We start from the raw sequence: 8,551 nt of genomic DNA, 5'->3' as shown, positions 1-8,551 counted from the left end.
TTACATAACATTAATATGATTTCTGTGTTGTTATATCAGTTAAAATGTCAATAAGATACACTGAATTTGGTGGTTATTATAAAAAAAATGTTCAAGGGATATGAATAATTGTCCTTCTTTGCATTGCTTAAGATCCAGAAATATTGCACGTTTCATTTTTCAACTTCATATTTCATTAGACAGCTTGTAAGACAGGCTTTCACTTACATTGCTAATGTTTATGCAGTCTAAGCAGAGCTCATCTCACTGCCATAAGTAAAACGCTCCTAAGATAAATTTATTTTAGAGATTGCTCATTGTAATTCATGAAGCCTCAAGTAAAAATATGTGAAATGCTCTGAAAACCTTTTGGCATCTACAGAAAAGGTATGACTGAAAGATTTGTAGAGTGGCTAGAGTGTAGATTTGTAAAATGCCATTTTCCATAATTAGGCAAATACAATATGGGCTTCTGTGAAGAAAGGGTAATGCAATAGATGAATCAATTCATAGTCACGTCATAATAATGTAGATGTTTGTAACAGTCACGAACTGGGATTTTCCAGCCAACTTCCCGGTAAAACAGCCGTGACATCACTAATTGAGATAATATGTAAATATGATAATATTCCTTTGGAGCGAATAATGAGAGTAAATGAGAGTCCATTCTGGTGAGGGTTTTCATTCTTCAAACTGTGTCTTCATTTCATGCTTTCAACTAACTTTTCCCCATTAGTCATAATATTACTGAAGTAAAAGTTAAATGTACGACGTGGTAAAACGACTGCCAAAAGAGTTTTTTTCCAAAAACGTTTCTCGTTTTTCAAGTAAATGTAGCTGAGGAAATTCAGTTACCACCACTGTTGGTTGTGCTAAAAAAACGTGTGTATAGTTTTCAACCATGTTGTTGCACCATTTTTATTTTTTACTTTTTTTCAATCAGATTTAGTTAAAACACACAGTCACAATAAAGATAGAAAAGATTTTAAATTATTTATCATGACGTTGACATTAAGCATAGCAGTGCATAACACTTTTTTCTACTGGTAGTAATGTATGAAATATCAATTCAGAAGTTGCTAACACCAAACTATTGTATGTGGCCTGTTGGCAAAAGCTGTCATCAGTAAGCCTTAATTACTTCTTCTGCATATATACTGTTACAGAGAAGCAAAATTTTAATCTGGTTTGTTATCAAGTTTTGTCTCTTCCTGCATTTCCAACAAAGTCCATTTCCAGTTAATAATGCCTCACTGTAGGGTAACAATAGAAACTGCAGATAAAATATGACAACCAAAATGTGTACATACAATTTGCTTAGTTCATGTGAAATCAGTTTGGGGCAAAAATCACAATTCATAAGACATGTTTTCTATGCTTCCAAAACAAAACCAAAATATCTGGATAGAACATTAAAAAAAACACTAAACATGATGGAAACATATTTTGTTTTCAGCACCTCAAGGCAATTGCCAGGTCTATAATAATCTTGAATTTGTTGTGATTTCAATCTCACATTGTCTGGCACATTAGAATTTAGACTTAATTCCAATAAAAATGTCACTTTTTCCATGTTACAAACGATGTGCTCAAATCATGGAACTTTGGTAGATGAAAGTTAAAGTATTTTGCACTTCTCACAATGATTCCTTCCTTCATTTCACCTTTTCTCTCCCTAAACTAAGTCTCTCATTCAAATTTTTGCATTGTGAAACTCTAGTGTGTGAATTGACCAAGCAGATGGGGAAAGAGGAAACAAAGGTCACAAGTTTGATTCCAAGAAAAGATAAGGTGTGTCAGTGAACTGACGTGACGTCTGTTGAAGTGTCCTTGAGCCCAACACACAGCTCCTATCTTCACAATATGGGTCACCCTGGATAAGAAAGGATGAAGTGCTCTTACAGTAATTGCTTCGTGATTATCTTTGGTGGGACAATTCACCGCTACTGTGTAATCAGAGGGCCATCTTCACACATCCTGGCAGTAATATGGTGAGGACAAAGAAGAATTGAAAGTAAAGTTTCATTGCACTATCTGTAATATCTGTACTGCATGATACTTTCATACAGTGTATGAAGAGACACAGAACATTTCTTTACTGTCAGATTTTTCCTGCTTAAAGGAAGCCTGGATTACAAAAATATTTCTATTTACCAGGATAATTAGCAAGATAATTTATTGCTTACTGGAGATGTTTGACATTGGATAATGAGACTACCTTACCTGCTTCATTCAATGTCTAAACAACATATTTTACTTTTTTGCTAGGGTTGCAAAGCATGTCTGTCTTTGCTACTGCTGTAAAAATACATTGATTTGATTTGATTTTTTTTTTAAAGAGACAGTGCAGTTTAATACAACACATGAAAATTCGCTAGTTTAAAAAGCCAGAAAAGGCAAAAATAATTTTTTTCATAGATCATCTTTACAAAGGTTAACTAGAATTTGGATTGGGAATGAGTCTAGTTACAATAAATTACTGCATTTTAACTATAACCACAATCATTTTAATCCTAATGCCACTACTGAGAACACATTACCTTTTCTTATGAAGTATTAAGAGACAGTAATGGAAATAAAGAATAAAGACTATTTCCTAGCCTTCAAATAAATATTTTCTGTACATAGAATCCCTGCCAACATCTTGACATCCCAACAGAATCATCCGAGAGAGTGATGAAATTTGTAGAGCACTTTCGAAGCTTCAGAACAGCATCATCACTGGGAAAAACCATCTCTTATTTAAAGTTTATGGTTTTCAAACTCAGCTGAGAGTAAACTGGAATGTTACCACTAGTACCGGGTGTACAAGCATCACTCAGAATTTCTTATGCAATATCAGAGTCTCTGTTGCACTTGAATTTTTCAGAGTTTTTTTTTTCAGAGTACAAGTGTGGAAGTGTGGCGAACTCATAGACTCAAACGTCTTTGCTATTTTTGTACTTTCGTATTTTTTAATACCTGCTATTTTAAGCAAAGCCAGTGTGTCTTTCTTTAAAGAGTGCCGGCTGCTCAGTATTCAGAGTGCGAAGCCCACGTGTTGTCAGCTCAGTCTGCTGCCCCTGCCAAGTGATGATGAACTGTTGGCCCAAGGCTGCTTGCTGGCTGCAGGTGTGAGCCATCACTGCGGTCACCAACCTTTCCTATCACCAGCTCAGCTGACACCATGTCCCCTTCCTTCCATAAGATAACAGTCGGTCTATTTGGTTGACAGCCAGATACAGTGAATTCACAGTGGAACTGGTGTGCATTATTGTAATCAGTACCAAGAAATTATGCAACCACAAAGAAAAAAAGTTTTCATCACTCTTCCCCCGGAAAGAATGACAAGATAAAACCTTGAAATTCCCACCGCTAAGCGGTAAAGGTACCCTGTTCTGTGTTTTAAAAAAAAGGCTTCATGAAATTAATAACTTCGGAAGCGTTTTTTCAGAAACTTACTCTAATGTCTTTTATTTTCTTTAATATTTGGATTTCTTTTCTCTTATCAGCATAAGTCTACTAATTAGTTGTTCTGTCGTGTCGTTGTTGGCAGTGATTATGTTCAGTACAGGTGTTTCTTTCTTGTTGTCTCACAAGATAAACAATTAATCTCCCTGCAAGGGTTTTCCTTTTTAACTCACTTGAAAGAAAGTAGATGTTGCACTCCTTCCATCTGGTCCATATATGCATATTTTCTGTAACTGTATTTTCCTACTTTTTTTAAACCCTAAAAAATAAATATTTTTAGTTGCAAGTTAGCATCTGTTGTTGCAAAATCTATAATCCACACAAACAAACATATTTTTGCTTAAATATCCATGAAAAACAAGAATATCAATTCTTGAAAATGAGAAATGAAACCTAGAAAAATTTCCCGAGCCAATTTTTTATTGCTATCTGACACTTTTTGGTAATTTATTCCCATTTTAATTCTACTCATCAGGTTTAGGTGGCACATCTGGAGGCAAAACTTAATCAGTGAAGAAGTTAATTGAATTTTAAATTGAAAGAGAATGAATGGGAAACTAATTTGACAACTACTCTGCAGCTGCAGCAGTCAGATGTTGGCTGAATTAAATGTATTTTCTTTGTTATTCCTGATAAACACAAAGCTTGAGTAATTAATTTAAAATGTATTACAATTGATAATAATACCTCAGGCTAAGTTAGATTTTGCATATTTAACGCTGGCAAAACAACAGAAACAAAATTCATCAGAAAAAATATCTGAAAAATGTGTCCTTTCAGAGAAAATAACCTCTGAATTTATCTGAGAATTAAAATGACAACCTAAATACATAACATTCATCCAACCATTCTCTGCATTATTCCTGTTAGGAGGGTCTACAGAGACAAACATGTTGCATTTCCACTATAAGTATATCTCATTTTGACATGGAGGAAAACTACAGAGTATGCATTTGCAGGAAAATCCAGTAATTTTTAAAACATTGCATAAATATTATCCTTGATTGAATGATTTTTGGACAAGTCTTTTGGTGACTTCCTGCTTGTGCTTCATAGATGTGCTGTAGTACACGCCACAAGTGCCGATGTACAACAACCATCAATGTAGATTGTTGTTACTGAGGGTTAAATTCACACAGCAGACAAATGTGACCCAAACCTGATCTTTGTTGCCCAGATGTGATCAATATCTAACTTTTTCAAAGCAGTCTTAACAACCCAATTCCAAATTTTCCACCCACTGCCCAAAATCAAATATGTCCATATGAGATACCAAACTGGATACATATCCAATAGCTTTCATAGCGTTTGCAATCTGAAAGGTCATGTCGCATTTTATCCAACTTTTACGTCATTAACCTGAGGTATGCGACATAATTCTGCACCAGTAGAAGCCAGACACTGTAAATCTGGACAGTGGAAATTGTAATTCTGAAATTATGAAAAAAGTCTGTCAGTGAAGTGCATCACTTCACAATCCCATCACTCCTCATCCCAAAGCCAAACAGATTTCTGTAGGGAAAAAGATCTTTTACTTCATAAAAAGTCCATTGGTATTACTTGTGCTTCTCTTTCCTTACCTTACCGTCCTTTGTTTTGTTACAACCTTGTGACAATAGTATTGGCTCCCATTGTTCAACAGCTTTAAAATTAGTCCATGGACAGCAGCGTTCACTATTACTTCCATAAACAGTGTGTCTTTGTGTATGGGATAAGTAGAGTTCATCTAACAGAGAAATTATGAGAGAATTTACCCTGTGGGTCTGATTGTTTTTTGTCTATAAAATGTAAACAATTGATTCTCGGAGTAAACTTTTTTCCTAAGACTAGTTGTAAGTTTTCTTTTAGCTCTAAAATTCCTGTTAAAGTAAAAACACGTGACTGCACAACGATACCCCCTAATGATTCATCCCTGCAGACTCTCAGAAGAACATTTAACACTCACGGCCATGGTGGGTGTTTGTGATTTTTATGTATTCTTGTAATCCTCTCTTACATGCCTAGGTCAAGCTTTGCTGTAGGCCTTACTATCTGTATTCTGTAAAGACCAGGGATCTTGTGCAGAAGTTATCTAATGATGACTAAAAACTCCTACATACCACCTTGAGGTCCCACACACACCTCTGTTATTTAAGGCTTTGGTGGGAGCGCACGTGGACCTTTTGTAGTTCTCCTCCAAAAGCTGCATCAGCATTTTACTCACACATCGGTGTGGGGTTTTTAGACTATTAGTGTGAATTCTTTGTTTTTAAAGACAAGCTCTAATCCAGTCTCAAGAGAAATGGGGGTGTTGTTGAGTTAAGGACTGTATACTGGCTGACAGAAAGAGGATACGGCCACTGAAACCATAGCAACAACAGTTAGACTCTGGTCAGACTTAGAAAATATCAGATGTGTTTTGGAAATTATAGAAAGGTTGAAGCAACATATTAGCGCCCACAGAGTTAGATTTTTTTCTTCTTTTTTTCTATTTTGACCTTATTTCTGCAGTACTTGAGTTAATCTCTTCAAACAATTCCCTCTCACCTCTGCTGTTTCTTTCCCTCAAAACTCAGCTTATTTCTTTCCTCTTCCTCTCATCTTTCTCTCAAGGCTCCCAGTCACTCACCTGTCTCACCACCTTCTCTAAAACTCCTCTTTTTTCCCCATCACCATATTTTTAAAAGTTAATTTCTATTTGTCTTGTGTGGATACGTCAGTGTTGTACTTTTGAAATGAGCAAGCATGTTCTCTTATCTAACCTTGCTCTAAAGTGTATATTGTGTCAGGAGAGAGTAATAGCCTGATTTAATATACCTCAGTTTATGTCTATCTTTTACATTTCTCACCCTTTTTTTAATCTCCTTTGCTTCTGCCTTATTAATCTCTTCCTCATCAATCACATTTCAGTTCTCCTCATTATGTCACTATTCAATAGCCCCTGTTATTATCTGCTGTCATCCCTCCTTGTCCCTCTCCTCCATCCATCATTCTCATTTACTCTTTGCAACTTATTCAATGTCTTCACGTCCTTTTGTTTTCTCCCTAACTTGACAGGATTTTCCTCCAGCTGTGTGTCTACACTCTGAATCCTTATTTTCAATCTTTGTTCACCCACCTGTAGAAGAACCATCTTCCACTGGTATGCAGCCAGTCAAACTAGTTGAAGCAGAAGACATCTGTGCCCTGCCTCAGCAGTAGTCTGGCCTCCTCCCTGTGGCGTTGCTAGGCCCCCTGTTGTGATGCAGCCATCCTTAGCGGCTCCTTAGCATCGTAATTTAACTGTGCTCTGTGCAAAGCCATAATGCCTCACACCGATGAGGAAAAAACAAAATAAAAGAGAAAGGTTATACATATCTCTAGATTGTATGTGGATACTTTTTGTTTTCTTTATTAGTTTTATTACATAAGGACAAGTGATTGCAACTGATTCCGAATGTCTTTCTCCATTTCTGATTATGACAAAAAACAAAGAGTATAATAAAGGTTTAAAATATAAATCAAAGTAAAAACATATCACACATTACGATCCAACAGTAAAAAGCAATGAAAATGCAACACAATGAAATTAATCTGTGAATACAACGCTTGTCTTGCTATGATACAATATCCTAAGCATTATCACAAATTTGACCATGCAAATGTATATAAACCAAAAAGATTTAGACCAATGAGTGAGCCTTTGAATTATTATTTTATTATTTTTTTATTTATATTTTTGAACCAATTATTGCCATATGGACAGAGGTACTTGCAGGCCAAAAGAAAAAAAAATGTTTTTTACCCTAAAAACTTTAACTCAACAAAACACTAAGCATTTTTAAGCATTCCTTATTTAATCAGCAAAATAAAGTCAGATTTATTTGTAGCCTAGGGATTTGTAAGTTACTGTAGATCAAAAGATTGTCTCACTAAAATAAATGTATTGAGTTTGTAAATTAATTTGTCCTTAATTAAAACTAAAAAGTGGGCAACTTTTACAAGATACTATCCATCATATTGCTTTTAACAATAAGCTTCAGCTTAACCTAAAATATGAATTATTCATATGTATTCATTCTGTATGTCTCAAACAGTGAAGGGATTTATCTTTAAAGCTAGAATTTATTCAGTACTGCAGCTAAAAATCTCTTGACGCTCTGCCATCTTTTAAACTTGACAAGCTTTATGCAACAACTTTGAGCTATGCTATCAAACATTTCACCACAAACCAAGAAAACTCATTTTGTTATGTCTCTGGCTCTCTCTGACTTCTAAAGGCTCTGATATGCTTCACATGAACCAGCAGCTTTCTCAAGCAGATCCATCTTTTTTTTTTATTTTGCAAAACCTTGACTAATAAGATACATGTGAAGTTTCTCCCCCCTATCTCCCCTCCCTAGTACATTATTTGAGACCACTCTTTTTGTAATGAGGTTTTTGTTCATTTACACTCTGAACCACCTCCAATAATTTTATTTCCTACAAAATATTCTGTCATCACACTTTCACAAGACTTGTCGCCTTTCAAAACTCTAAGCCGGTGTTACCGCTTTGCTCAGATCATGTCAGTTTATTAATGAGCACAAGCTGTAGACTGAGAGGAACTTTTTTCTCATTAGTTTAAGCAAGGAAGATGATGCAGGTGTCTGTCACATGTACTTTGAAGTTCTGTAGCTCTGCGGATGGTTGATTAGCTGCTACCACGGCAGCTAATCAACCATCGCTGACACTCCAAGGTAATAGAAATCTAAATTCTCATCACTTTTTATTCACTCAGTCATCTTTACTTTGGAAAGAAGTGACGCAGATGAGTTACTTTACTCATAGCCAGTCTTGAACTCATACATCTAAATGAGCTGGATGACATTGTTTAAAAGCTGAGGCATTCTCTTTCTCCAGCTCTCTTCAGATTTAAACATCAAGTCAATGTTGCACAAATCCAGTGGTTAATATACATTTTGAGACTGCAGGGTTTTTTGTGGTGAAAAATGTTATTTTTAATTTGTTTAAGTGCAATGAGCAAAGGGAATCACATCATGAAGAATGTCAAAAAGACAAGAGAACATAGAGTGAAATTACATGAATATTCATAGGAGCAGTGAATTATTAATGAACAATTTTATGGGTATTATAATAACACTCAGAGGAAGTGTAAAGCACA

Source organism: Xiphophorus maculatus, chromosome 3 (assembly GCF_002775205.1).
Source record: "Xiphophorus maculatus strain JP 163 A chromosome 3, X_maculatus-5.0-male, whole genome shotgun sequence".
In the NCBI taxonomy this organism is placed as follows: domain Eukaryota; kingdom Metazoa; phylum Chordata; class Actinopteri; order Cyprinodontiformes; family Poeciliidae; genus Xiphophorus; species Xiphophorus maculatus.
Note: the sequence above shows the minus strand (reverse complement) of the source record.